Raw genomic sequence first — 14,556 nt, forward strand, 5'->3', positions numbered from 1 at the left:
TCCACAGTAAAACCAAAATGTCGATACTTTTCAGGGTATATGGACAAAAAATCTTGCCTTTTCATGAGATTTGATGGGGTTGTAAATGCCCTATTCTCTCTCTGGCTAACCGGTTGGTGACCTGCTAAGGTGCAGGATACCATACCATGTGATTAGGTCCTTTCCTTGCCCAACCAAATCCAATGAGTATGGACCCTCATATTTGCCTTCCTTAGCCAAACCATTGTGTCAACGTTATTGGCTGTAGCAGCCAATAACCCAATGAGCCCTTGAAGGGGGTACCCCATGGGATATGTGCTGAGGCAGGTGCACACTGGGATTTCCCTTTGTTCAAATTTTGCAAAACAAAACACCACCGAATAGGGGTGGGACAACTCCACAAGGTAGTGGAGAGGCTCTAGCATGATTACAACAAATGGGTTAAAGGAAGCCGCATGAGGGAAGCCAAGTTGTTTTATATTGGGGGTCACAATCTTGTAAGAGTCTCACAAGAAGGGAGGGGACGGTGCTCAAGACCTCAGGGCATGGCAGATTATCCTACATTTGAGAAGATAGAGATGTTAATGATGCGGGTATCGCTTTAAGCCCTATTTGAGTCGCCTTCTACCAAAGGATCTACCAAAGATCTATCAAAAAGCAGCTATCTCATGTAAGTATTGTTCCATGAAGCATGAGTGTAACTCCAGCCAAAATGCTAAGGAGCCAAACAATGAAGATTTCATCAAGGACTCTGAAGCACTCTCTTTGGAAAAAAATGCTCTATGATGGTACATAAATATACCATCATCCTGTGGAATGGCTAATGATACTCGTTTTTTGGCTCTCTGTAATTTCCATAGTGAGTTATCTCACCCTACCAAAATCAACTAAACATTGTGGCTATTCTTACATTTTCACTATACATAGGCGTGTGTGAGTTAGGGAATTTTTTCCATATCTTCTTAAAACCCTCAGCTAGCTAGTCACTGGGCTAGTTGAGCCAAAAAATAAATAAAATCAAAAAATAAAATATATATCATGGCCCATTTGTGTATAAATATTTCATTGTATATACGGCTTAAAAATAGAGAATTTTCATAATTATTTTGGTATTTATTTAAATATTTTTACCTAAGTGTGCGTTATTTTCTTAAGTATGCTATGTACATTTACTCACCATTACCATAATCTTTCTTACCTATGTATTCTATAACAAATTATTTCATGCAAGCTTTTCTTATTTTTGGGTGTGAATCCACTCCAAGGGAAAACTTCAAAAATACCTTTCACCATCAGTCATTGCCTTTCACTAAATTCCTATTTCCTAGAGGTATTTTTTCTTTTCTCTTGTAAATAAATATACTTCAATAAAACCAAATGAAGGTCCCTTCATTTCATTCCTTATATTTTCATATATCTCTTTTTTTCATTTTATATATATATATAGCTGACACTATTTAAGATTCCATGATCGTTTATATATACTAGCTTGTTTTTTCCCATCATATCCATGTATTATATTTATGCATAATCCACAACCATGCATATTTTCAAACCCCTAAGAATCAATTAGGTCATGCTCTAATGCAAGGAGGGGCTCACCTTTGGAACCATATGCAAATTCAACAAAAGAGGGGCCACTGAAGTCTTTTTTGTGAAGAAAAAACAGGTATCTTTGTGGGATTTTTACATCTATCTCCATTCCCAATTTGAAGTGATGGTCAAAAGAAAAAATGTGGACCAAGAGCTTAATAATCATCTCAAACATTTTGGTTATTTTTGTAGCAACCATCGGTGAGCTAGGATTTTTTGAGTGGACCCCAGTCTGCCCACTTTTCTCACAAGTAACCCATAGTCTTCTCTCACCTCTTTCCACACTTCTACACTTCTTTCCACAATTTTACACACACACACACACACTCATGTCTCTGAATCTCTCACTCAAACTTGTACCTTCCATGGTTTCTTTTACCTTCTTCACCATTAACCTCCCCTCTTACTTCCATAGCTCTCATATGAGCTCTACATATATATACACCATCTCTATGCCTCTCCCTCTATTACTTCCATAGTACAATTCCATCTTATCCCTTCTCTATATGAATAAAATTCAGCATGTAAACCATGCTTAACCTCGGAAAATTAAGAGATATCATCAACCGAGTTGCGATTTTCATCACGATAATCAACCTTGGCGGTGTTGGCGTAAAGAAGAGAAGACGAAGAAGAGGATCGATAGTCATTTTGAGAACCTCCATAAGTAAGTCAAAAACATCTTCAAGATTCACCATCACAAGGATTTCCTCACTTCATTCAACCATCTTACTTCAACCATCCACCTCATTCTACCCATTGTAAATATATCATGAACTTTCTAGTGACTACTAACACAAAATAACCATTGACCTAACCATAAAAGACACCTCACCTCAAGACATGTGCATAGTAACTCTCTCTCTCTCTCTCTCTCTCTCTCTCTCTCTCTCTCTCTCTCTCCTTCCTTTCTTAAAACTCTACTTTCACCTTATCTACCATCAATAATGCTCTCTTTTGAGCCCACATCCATGACTCAGCAGACAAAGAAGGCCCGCAATGTTTTGATATTCAGAAAAAATCATAATCCTTATTTGTTACCTTGTAAATTAGTATTTCCAAATAAATATCCTTATTTGTTACCTTGTAAATTAGTATAAATAAATACCCCTCTCCTTCTTGTAAAACAACCTCCAATATCTCGCATAGCACCCCAACACTCTATGCGTGAGGAGAGACTTAGGAGTAGCAACCACTTTGTGAGCTTCACTTTTGGTGTAAGAGAAGCTTTCAAGCTACACATTGCAAGTGAGAGAGCGTGAGTTCAAAAAATCTCAAAACCACTATTATAAATGCTCCTTCATCATCAATAAATTGAGGTTTGGTGCATCAAAGTCGTGATTCGACGTTCAAATCTTCGTCCTTCTACTTGTGCGATACGGTTTAATGAATTCAAGATGACTTGTGTATTTTGAGCTTCTATCATATTTTTTTTCTTTTATAAAGTGTTTTAGTGTGTTTTCATTGCCAATTTTGTGTCCATTGTAAGAGGGTATTGTGGTAAGAGGTCTCCCACACCCTAAGACAGTATGTGTGTGTGTTAGCAATGTTTCGCATTCACTAAGCATTGAGTGAGTTTTGTACAAGCTCTACAATAGTATCATAATGAACCATCTCCATTTGCAAGTCACAAATAAGGTATTACGCAAGATCCATTCCTCTCTCTCTCTTCCCTTTGCTCTAGCTCTCCTCTAATCCATTATGTGTGTGTCTTGGTGTGAGGTTTCTTGTGTGTGTTTTGTGGCGCCTCTTCTTGGTTGTCACAAAATCTCTCTTGCATCCTAGTTCGCATACCATAACTATGTGGTGCCCCTATCTTGTTTGGGTTTGGTTGTGGGTTTGTTGTTGTGTTTGTGCTTGTGGCTGCCCTAGTCTCAGTTGAGCAGCACGGGAGGCTTGAGGGTGTTTAGAGGTCGCCTCTCTTGTTGCCGCCCCTGACCGCCTCAACACCTCAGCAAAATGGTGTTTCTGACAGGAAAACGGATCACTTACGGTAATGGCACGATATTGTATGGTCGAAAGTCAAGATTTGCCGCATTCTTTTTGGCTTGAGGGTATCATGTCTGCCACTTATGTACTAAACAAGTGTTCTATGAAAGCTTTGCGGACTATTACTCCATATGAAGCATAACAATATAGAAAGCCTTCTATTGAGCACATGCGTGTTTTTGGCTATTTGGTATATGCTTTGGTGCCACAAACACATCGTAGAAAATTGGATGATAAGGCTGTCAAATGTATTTTTTTTGTTTATAGTGCTGAAAGCAAAGGTTACAGGTTGTATCATCCACACAAAAAAGCGTATTCTGGTTTCATGGGATGTTGTGTTTGTGGAAGATTCTATTCAGTCCTTGATGTCATGTACTAGAGACAGTAATGTAAGCTCACATGACATTTATGATAATTTGCTGCCTCTTTTCAGTGGTGGAAGTACTAATGTAAATTTTGATGAGGCAAATGTACAACCGATGCGGGTTTCTGAAAATGTTACAGATCATCCTATTACTGATGTAGATGTACATGATGTACTTGATGAGGAAAAGCCTGAAATTAATAGGCTAGAGATATGCCTAAATGGTTGGTAAATACTTTGCGTGATAGTAAATTGGATGCACCTTTGTCTAGTTGCACTCATTCAGGCTCTCGCCATGCATCTTATGCATCAGATTGTTATGCCTTGGTTGTGTCTAGCTTACATGATGGAAACCTTTGTCTTTTGGGGAAGCACAATATTCAAAAAATTGAATGGATGCCATGCAATCAGAACATGATGCACTTATAGAAAATGACACATGGATTTTATATGATTTCCTCCTTGCAAAAAGGCCATTTGTACATAGTGGGTTTACAGGATGGTGAGATTATAAGGCTCGACTTGTTGCAAAGGGTTATGCATAGCAACAAGGCATAGATTATGAAGAGGCTTTTGCACCCACTTGTCGTATGATTATTGTGTGTTTTCTATGTGCATTGGCAGCTCATTTTGGTTGGGATGTACATCAATCAGACATTGTTACTGCTTTCTTGAATGGTGACATATTTGAGGAAGTTTATGTAACGTAGCATTGCGGTTTTGTCAAGAAAGGACAAGAGGATAAGGTGTGCAAATGTAAAAAAGCTTTGTATGAGTTGAAGCAATCTCCTCATGCTTGGTATGAGAAGCCTGACACTCATTTGGTCAAATGAGGCTTTCATAACAGTCCAACAGAAAGCACATTGTATGTAAAGTGTGAGGGTATATTTCTCATTGTGGTTCTTTAAGTAGATGATTTGCTAATCACTGGACCAAATGAGAGACATATTGCTGAATTTAACCTGATTTGAATGCTTTTTTCAAGATGAAAGATTTAGAGCTTTTGCATCATTACTTGGGTATACAGTTTAAGCAGTGTGATGGTGGTATTGCCTTGTGTCAGAGAAGTTACATAAAGACTTTTCTATGTAGGTTTGGACTTGAGGATTGCAAACCTATTGCCACTCCCATGGAAATAGGTCTGGAATTCAGTCTTCATGATGTTGTTGATCTTGCAGATGTCACTCTTTACCAAACAGTTGTTGGATGCCTCATTTATGTATGCAACACAAGGTCGAATATCCAGTTTGCAGTCTCACAGGTCAGCAAATTTATGCATAGCCTAGGGTCTAAGCATTGGCAGGCTATCAAGAGGATTTTTCTCTACTTGAGTGAAACTTTACATTTTTGCTTGTTTTATCCCAAAGGGAGATCATTGCCACCAGACTTACATGCTTTTTTAGACTTAGATTGGGTTGGCTATTTGGACACGTAAGTGTCCACAAGTGGTTTTTGTTTCATGCTTGGAAGTTCATGTATATTAGGGTTTAGCAAGAAGCAGCCCACTCTGGCCACTTCTAGTTATGAGGTTGAGTACAGGGTAGTCTTCACATCTACGATTGAGTGTGTATGGCTCAAATGCCTTTTGGCTGATTTGGGTGCTGGACAGAACACTGCCGACACTATCTACACTGACAGTCAGAGTGCATTTGCAGTTGTGAGCAACCCAATTTTTCATACTCGCACAAAGCACATTGAGGTGCAGTACCACTATGTCAGGGAGAGGCTCTTAACAGGAGAGATCATCTTGGCTTATGTGCCAGCACAGGAAAACCTTGTAGATCGTTTCACAAAGGCATTGTATCGTGAGAAGCTCAAAGCTTTGGGCTTACTCCCCTTTTGTGGACTGATCATGTCCTCAAGGCATGGGACTAATCTTTACTCATGTGCCAGATCTCGTTCACCACATCACTTTAGGAGGGATTTGTTACCATATACATGTGATAGTGATGTGTATGAACACAGTAGGACCTTCAAGGCATTTTCTCTCTCTTTAGCAGGTTTTCCCCCGTGCTAGGGCTATCTATCTTTCCATTGCACACTAAGTAAAGAGTCTTGGTTGTGTGCCTTGAGCTTCCTTCATCTGCTCCAAGTTGTGAACGTTTCCGTGCAACCCTAATTCCAACAAAAATATCACCACTAAAAGTAGGAAGCACCCGCCCTAGCATGGAACTACAACACATTCCGACCAATGCACTTGAGGAAAAGAGCTTCCCCCTTCACCAAATGGTTTTTCAAAATCACAGTTCTGAATTGTATACACATCACCAAAACAAGTGAGCTTCCACAACTCACTCTATATCCAACTACTTGCCGACTGCCATATCCTGTACCTTCCCAAACCATATCTCTAACAGGGATTCTTTCAAGCCTAAAACATTCTCTGCATTTTTTGCAACAAATTCTTTTAAGACCATAAATTTCATATCTATGCACCTCTATGTGCAAAATTGGCGCGAAGAGCCAGATGCAATGGCCTGACTATACATAGGAAGGGCTTATTGAGGGAAAAACACTCCATGAGAAATAATGAAGAAGGAACAACAATAAAAAAAAAAAAAAATTGTTATTTGGCTGAAACTTTCTATGTTTGTACATGAGTTTTTGTTATATATAAGTGACACTTCAAAAAACTCACCTACGAGTACCCGAGGCAACTTGCCGACAGTTGGTGCTACACTAGCGACTAGCACTACATGTACTTGTGCTTGACAAACAAAGATAAAAAATGCACAAAAAAAAAATCCACATACCCTTTTGAAATCCGGGTGTCCAAAATGCGTGCAACATAGTTTGCCACACCTCAACCTGCTAGATCACTCATGATTCGCAATAGAAAAGAGAAGTTGTAGGCCAAATGATGGTATAATCAGCCACATGATCATGTGATTATAACACTGGTGCTCAACCACAGTCATCAATCTTGCACCACACTTCTTCGACATGTTGCCATTCACACGTGTTTTGTGGGGTACCATCCAAGTCAGCAAGCTGATATGTGCCATTTAGAAACCTTTCTAAAACAAGGAATTAAGGATCTAATTTCCACTTTACTTGAAACTTATTTTGAAAATCATTATCAAGCTTGATATTGTAACGAAGAACCATGTAACCCTTCTTGATGTCTTTGTCTTTCACCTTCTCAGTTGCCTTTGCTTGATTGTTCTTCAACACCTACTCATAATTCTCAAAAGCAAGAAACCTATCCAATTGTGCATATTGAAAATAAAAAATCCTCTCTTTGAGTGAGTCAATAGCCTCCTATTTAAGCTTTAACATCATCCTCAAATCTAGTATCTCCACTTCAATAGGAAGCACATACTCTTTCACAAAACCTAGGTGGAAGTGAGAGAAGTCGGTACATGTAAGCCCATAGAGCATAAGATAGCTCTAGCTCCAAAGTCTTCACATTATTTTTTCATCTTTGTAAGCATATTTGTGATCTTTCCATTAAACCTTTCATTCATATCATTGTGTTGGGGATAATAGGAAGTAGTAACTACAATGCACACGAAGCTTCTCACATAGATAATCCACCAGCTCTCCCCTGACACATGAACCCTTGTTAGAAATTAGCTCCAATGGAATGCCAAATTTGCAGGAAATATCTTAATATACAAATTGGGAAACATATTTTCTTTTGATTTGCTTAATAGATTTGTCTTCTGCCCACCTAGATAGATAGTCAACATCAAAAGCATGTAACATTTGTCTCTAGCTATTATAGGTAGAGGAACTATTGCATAAGAATCCCACTTTTCAAACACATCATATGCAATAATGGTGCCTCTAACTTCTAATTTAAGAACCCTAGTTTCCATTCTTTGGCATTCTTCACAATACCTGCAGAAATGATGAACATCACATTGGATGCTTGGCCACACATATCCCTCCTACAAGATTTTATGCAAAGCAATCTTTGAAGAAAAATGACCACCACAAGAACCCTCATTACACCCTTGATTGGTTTGCAAGCTTTAAAAACCTAAATTATTCAACATCTTGAGTCCCAACTTTGATACACAAGCTTGAGTGATACTGCATACCTATGCACCTCCATCAATATAAGCCTCTCCACTGCACTTCCTCTTATATCAAGCATCCATAGTAGGGAATATATTGGATAGCTCATTCTAAAATAGGACTCTCGGAGACCCCCTACAAGCTCCTTCTTCATAGGGTTGACCACATACTTCCATTTTTTGTTTAACTTAGCACATCCCCATGAGTTGCTAAAAGGTAAGATCATCCTTTCTACTCATCAAATCAATCCTTAAACTATAATTTTACTTCCCTTATTTCAAAGGAAGATTAGATGCCGTGTAATGTTGCTTGGGTTTTTTCTTCTTCTTCTCTTTATCTTTACCTATTTCAACCTGGTTTTCTTTTTTATGGTTGGGACTCGCATCACTCATGTCAAGATCTCTTGTAACCCTCTTACCTACACGCATGGCCATAGCTCCTGAATCTACCTCGTTCTTCTCCAAATGGATTATTCTTACCGCCTTTATCTTGCCCCTTCTCTTCACCTATCAACCCACTTGGTCTTGCTTCCGCTTTCACCTCAATACCATAATCTTGAGCTCAATAAGGAATCTGTGAAGGAAAAGAAAATATTATACCATCCATTCTCCTTGATTTGTCACATTGAGAGATTTTATAACCCCATTCACCACAATTAGAGTAATGAAGCATAACCCCTTTTCTAGCCATGCCTCTTCCTCTACCACCCACAAACCTCTCAATGCTTTCATAGCCACATCCATATCCATACCTTTGACCTCTTCCACCTCCCATCATATGTACACTAAGATTCTTCATAATACCTACCGCCTCTTGCATCTGTCATGCCAAAAGCATACCCAAGGGGGGTCACGAACCCGGGCCAAGAGACCGGCTGCCAAGGGCTATATATATAGGAGGTTGGGTGGTGAATCCTAGACGGCAGTTCCTATCACTGGTATCAGAATTCAGGGGAGGGGAGAGCTATGGAGGAGGGAGGAAGGTTTTTCATGGAATACAGGGCGTTGCATGTGCTCTCTCTATCTGTCTCGATCCATGGTACACTGCCTCTGCAAAGCCAATGCTAAAGAAGAAGACCATGGGAAGGCAAGCTTAGCGATGGTGTGGATGGAAGTCGGGATCGAAGTCGAGGTGCATGAAATTGGTTGCGCTTTGGCTTGCTGGGTTCAAAGGGCAGAAAGCGATCAAGTTAAACACTAAAGTGCCATCATTGGGTGCCTATGGCGGGCACTACAGGCTCACCTTCCTCCTCAGCAACTGGCAGTGCTGCACAGGCTTTTTGGGGAGCCCCTTTTCACACCACAAACGCCCAAGGTTTAGGTTTTAATCAAACAAGGGGAAGGAAGGGTGCCCACGGTTGACAGACCCCCCATTCAACCCTCTTGAACTCGCCATCGGTAAACTTGAATGGGACGGCCAAAGCGGTCCATGGGTCAAATCAAATTAAATGTCTGTCATTTCTCAAAAATTGCAGAGATTTTGAGTGGTACAATTGGAGAAACTCATGCAAAGTAAGCCATGATGGGTACCAAGGAGGGCATGCAAGGGTTGCTTTGCCATGGGTCGAGACAAAACCTGCATGTTTTTGACACCATATTCGGCAAATTGAGGAACTGATGAGGGGTTCAAAGCAAGTCGACAAGGCCAAAGTGCAAAGTTTTCAAAAAATTGAGGAACATGCAACGTAATCTTCTTGGTTACAATAAGCATGCAACAAGGGAGTAATTGGTGGCAAGGGGTTGTTTCACTAACTGCTTCAAGCAATCTAGATGAGAACATGTACCTCTGACAAGAAATTTCTCCAGTTTCTAGGAATTCTCCAAAGAGGTTCAACATTGGCATGGCTACGAGCCAATACACCGGATTTGTTGATGCTATTACATACATTACCGTAAGAATCTTAAGCAAGTTGATTTTAATGTTTTAAATTATAGTTTCATGGAATCTTGTAGCTCTATCCACATTCCACGCACAAAAATCCAAGGTTGCCTCCGTGAGGCAAGTGTCTGCGGTTAGGTAAACATCCAAAGTCGGGCTATTATATTATATCATGCAAAGGCATGGCAACTTGGTAATATTATAGTATATCATGAGGAGTAGAACAGCCTATTTCTAGACTTGATACTACCGCAAGAAGAAACTACTCCAAAAGCAAGGTGCAATATGGAGTTGTTAGTTCATCGATTGCGTAATAAGACGCGCAAGGGCTGTGAGCCACAATAAAGAGAGGAAAGTCTCTGGGACCACTTGTTACAGCAGCTTGAGAAGCAGTAAGGGGTTTTTCTCTGCCATATTCTAGATTTGCAATTTTGCTAGGACATGGTTCCTAGGAAAACTATTTTTACACATCTGTCTACAAATATTATATTTCCACCTATTTGGAATATTCTATTAGTATACCAACTTGGGGGGAAACTTGCCAAGATGTCTGCAGGTTTTTAAATCACACGAGGGTGTATATGATACATTTGCTAACTCCCTCAAGCAGTACATATGGATATGAAAAAAATTCGATCGAATTACCAAAAATCTGACCACAAGTGGGTGACAAGGTTAGTAAATGTCAAGTTATGTTTGTTTTATCTAGTTTTTACTCTTCACTTTGCAAAACACCTCTCTGCTCTGCAAAGCAAAGTGCTTGGGTAGACTCCATACGAAGCCGTTGTACAAAGCAAAATGATTTGCCAGACTTCATGTAAAGCATGACTTCTCTTATGTGCAAAGGTATTAGCGATTCACTTTAGATCAACAATAATGGCACACATCTTCAGCACTACGTGTATATAAGCTCACAATTTACGCAACGACGCACTGTGATGTATCCATGTCAGTGTAATCATGCAAAGCACGTATACCAACGGCTCACATGGTTGAGACTGTCATTGAAGCCAAGGGATTATTACTCTATTTTTTTCTTTGTATGCATGAAATACTAGTATGTTGGTTGTACAACACCCATCATTGCATACACTTCCGCTATAGCACTAGCCACTCTATCCAGGACGCTCTCAGCTATGGATATTTTAAAACATTTTGAGTTTATGTTTATTCACAGGCAAAGTGCCATACATATGCACCCTGATACAGTAACAATCACATACAAGGTAAGACGGTCAAGATGTAACTTATGATACCTCTCTCCATGAGGGCATGGTTCAAGTACATTGTTGTATGCTTATAAGATAACCTATGACATAGACATGGTCTAAACTAAAGCCTCTGCAAGGGCATATAATACATTAGCATCCGGGGTTTTTCCTCAATCCAGCATTCTCTCTCTCTCTCTCTCTCTCTCTCTCTCTCTCTCTCTCTCTCTCTCTCTCTCTCTCTCTCTCTCTCTCTCTCCAAATTCTATGCGGGAAAGGTGAACCTAGGCATGATTTTATTGACATCTTTCTATGTCAATTTGATAATAGAAAGGGCTATGAGACAACATGAAGGCGGTAATAGGAAGGGCTACGAGCCCACACGAAGGGCTAAGCGCCATCTATTGCCACCAAGTCATGACTCCCTGATGAGGACCCATTGATGACCCTTGATTTCTCGGCTTTCACTTCAGCCTTTGGTTCTACATTGATTTCATGTTGATTAAGATTCTCTCCACTCTTTATTCTTGGCAATTTCAACCACCTCTTTAGAGGTCCTTGGTTGATTGAGGTCCATCTTCAAGTGTAGGTCTCTTCTCAAGATTGCAAAAAACCTGTCCTTCATTAACATGGGTGGAGGAATTTAATCCCACAAAGATGTACACCACTTTGTCCATAACACATTGAATTCCTTCACAAAGTCTTTTATGGTTTGGATTTCACCTTCCACTAATCTTTGAATCGACTATCAGACCTTCAACGGGTCCTCCACATGTTGAAAATGTATAAGGAAAGCATGCCTTACCATTTGATAGGTCATAACTTGAGGATGTTGAACTGATTGCAACTCTTTTTTTATCCTTTCAACCACTCTCAATTATCTTCCTTCAGACAAAAGTAAAAGATCCGAAGCACCAATGTTGGGTCCTGTTTGTCAGCAAGAAGGTAACAAAACTCCATTTTCTCAATGAAACCTTTCGCACTTTTGTTTTACTTTCCATGAAACTCTGAAAAACTGAATGATATGGCTCCCAAAACCTGTAAACTGAAAGTAACTTGAAGCAATTCCTCGATGGCGGGTACCATAACACAATTGGAAAAACAAGATCAAGGGGCATCTCTATAGCAATGTCTCCCAATAGCGCTGAAGACAAAAATTCAGCACCACAAACCATGTCAAGATAACTTCCACAACTCAAAATTAAGTGATCCCTTGGGAATTTACAAACACACCCACCCAAAAGACCACCACCAAAACTAAGAAGCACATGCCCTTGAATGGAATTACAACACATACCGACCAATGCATTTGAGAAAAAGAGATTCCCCATTCACCAAAGAGTTCTTCAAAATCACAATTTTCAAGTGTATACACACCACCAAAACAAGCAATCTCCTACAACTCACTCTATATCAAACTGCCTGTGGGCTACCATATCATGTACCCTACGGGAAAAAGACTATATTTCCCAAACCTCTACTCCCAAATGGATGCTTTCAAGCCTCAAAAATTCATCTCACTTTCTAAAACAAAGTTTTAAAGACGACAAATTTTCAAATCTACACATCTCCATGTGCAAAACTGGTAGAAACAACAACCTGCTATGGCTCGACTACACATAAGAAGGGCTAATCGAGGACAAAAAACTACATGAGAAAAGCATGAAGAAGGAACAACGAGAGAAAACCTACGAATTTCTTCTATTTGGATAAATGTTTCTATGTTGTACATGAGTTTCTATTACATATAAGTGACACTTCAAAAAACTCACAGCCACCCAAGGCAACCCGACAAGTGACGCTATACTAAGGACTTGCACTACATGTCCATGTTCTTACTAAAGAAAGCTAAAAACCCCACAAAAAGAAAGCTCAAACATGTTTTTAACCATGTCCATATGTATAAATTTACAAAAATTGGCGTGTACAAGATGCGTGCAATAACGTGTCTACTCTTAAGCATCACTTTGAGATGTTAAGTGAGTCCATGACTCTGCAGGGCAGTCACAATACAAGTCTGTCGGGAGTAACCTAAGAAGGCTTGAAAGTTGAAAGCTGGGTCTGTCCTACACAGGTCCTACTGCAATGCCACAGACTAACCCTGCCCTAAATTTACAGGTTCCTTTCACCTATCCGTAAGAGCCGTCGGCCCAACCACAGCAGGATTACCCCCACGTTAAGATAGTCAAAAGGTATCACCTTGTAATTAGCTTCGACACGTTCTCTGCATGGCTTTTGGCTTGTCATTTCTTCTTTTCAGTTGCCCTGCTGGCGGTATAACCTATCAGCCTTCGAGCCGCCACCCTTATACGGTGTAGCAACAAACCCTCGCACCTTAGCACATTCACCTCCCTGATCTGGCCTGGCCAGTCGGATGTCCCCAACCACACTATTACTAGAGGCAGCTAATCGGCCTGACTGCGGTTTTGTGAATCCACCCATGAGGTCAAAACCCGGCCGGCATTAGACCTGCAAACAATACCTTCAAGCTAAGCCACGGAAGCCATCCGCCAGAATAGGCAATGTGTATTCCAACCCATTCTTCATCAAAGCCGCATATGGCTATCTCACGGTTGCCAAATATAAGATCAGTCGTGGAGAATTAAGGGAAAGGTAACGACGCCTTCACGGGGACGAGCACATGCTCATCCATTGCACGGATCATGGCATCAACATTGTCGAGTAAAAAACCTGGCCATCAAATCTACGCTTCTTGTCTGGGCCTGCTTGTGTTCGAAGCAAAGAAATGTTGCTATTTTCAGAATAGTAAAATTGGCTTCTTCTGAAGTAGGTTGAGGGAGTTCTAGAAACTCTCTCTCTCTCTCTCTCTCTCTCTCTCTCTCTCTCTCACACACAGCATCCACATGTGGGTGATGGCTCCACCCTCCCCCTCCTCTTCATCTTCTTCTTCTTCTCTTCTCTATCTCTCTTTTGTTTTTGGGAATTGTTCTTATATTACATCATCTCATATATTACATCAATTACATCATCTCTCCTCCACCTGTCCATCAGATACTTTTACCGCGTCAACAGACGAGTGCTGGCTCCACCCTCCCCCTCCTCTTCATCTTCTTCTTCTTCTTCTCTCTCTCTCTCTCTCTCTCTCTCTCTCTCTCTCTCTCTCTCTCTTCTTCTTTTCTTTTTGGGGGGGATTGTTCTTATATTACATCAATTACATCATCTCTCCTCCACCTGTCCATCAGATACTTTCACAGCCTACTCATAAACCGACAGCATCTTTCTCTCAGTTGTCCATCAAATACACTGACACAGTCATTTTTTCCTTATAATCTCCCATTGAATAGTGACTCTACACAAGGAAACCTTATCAAAGCAAGGATAGTTTCTGGCATTCCAGACAAAGAATACTAACCAGACTCTCAATGATTGTAAAGAAAAGTCAATTGCTTCATCAGGAACATAGATAGACCAAATTTCATAGCGTACATAGTCAGTTTCACAGGCATCCATGGCTATACATGTTGAATGATCCTAGTAACTTTGACTAGCTGAAAGAGTCTT

General features: G+C 40.2%; 1 protein-coding gene across 3 annotated transcripts in view; it reads right to left on the bottom strand.

Annotated features, from left to right (window-relative positions):
* LOC147449451 (uncharacterized) overlaps nucleotides 1-14,556 on the bottom strand; it is a 68,391-nt gene that overhangs the window by 5,063 nt on the left and 48,772 nt on the right. The window contains exon 3 of one of the 3 annotated variants that reach the window (XR_015189436.1): nucleotides 10,974-12,178. The exons of 1 other annotated variant lie outside the window; for it this stretch is intronic. The gene's annotated coding sequence lies outside the window, so the exon portion shown is untranslated. Of the gene's footprint in view, nucleotides 1-10,973; nucleotides 12,179-14,556 lie in introns of those variants that run through there. One more of the 3 variants, XR_015189433.1, reaches the window with a different exon arrangement.

Source organism: Adiantum capillus-veneris, chromosome 10 (assembly GCF_014529385.1).
Source record: "Adiantum capillus-veneris isolate H3 chromosome 10, ASM1452938v2, whole genome shotgun sequence".
In the NCBI taxonomy this organism is placed as follows: domain Eukaryota; kingdom Viridiplantae; phylum Streptophyta; class Polypodiopsida; order Polypodiales; family Pteridaceae; genus Adiantum; species Adiantum capillus-veneris.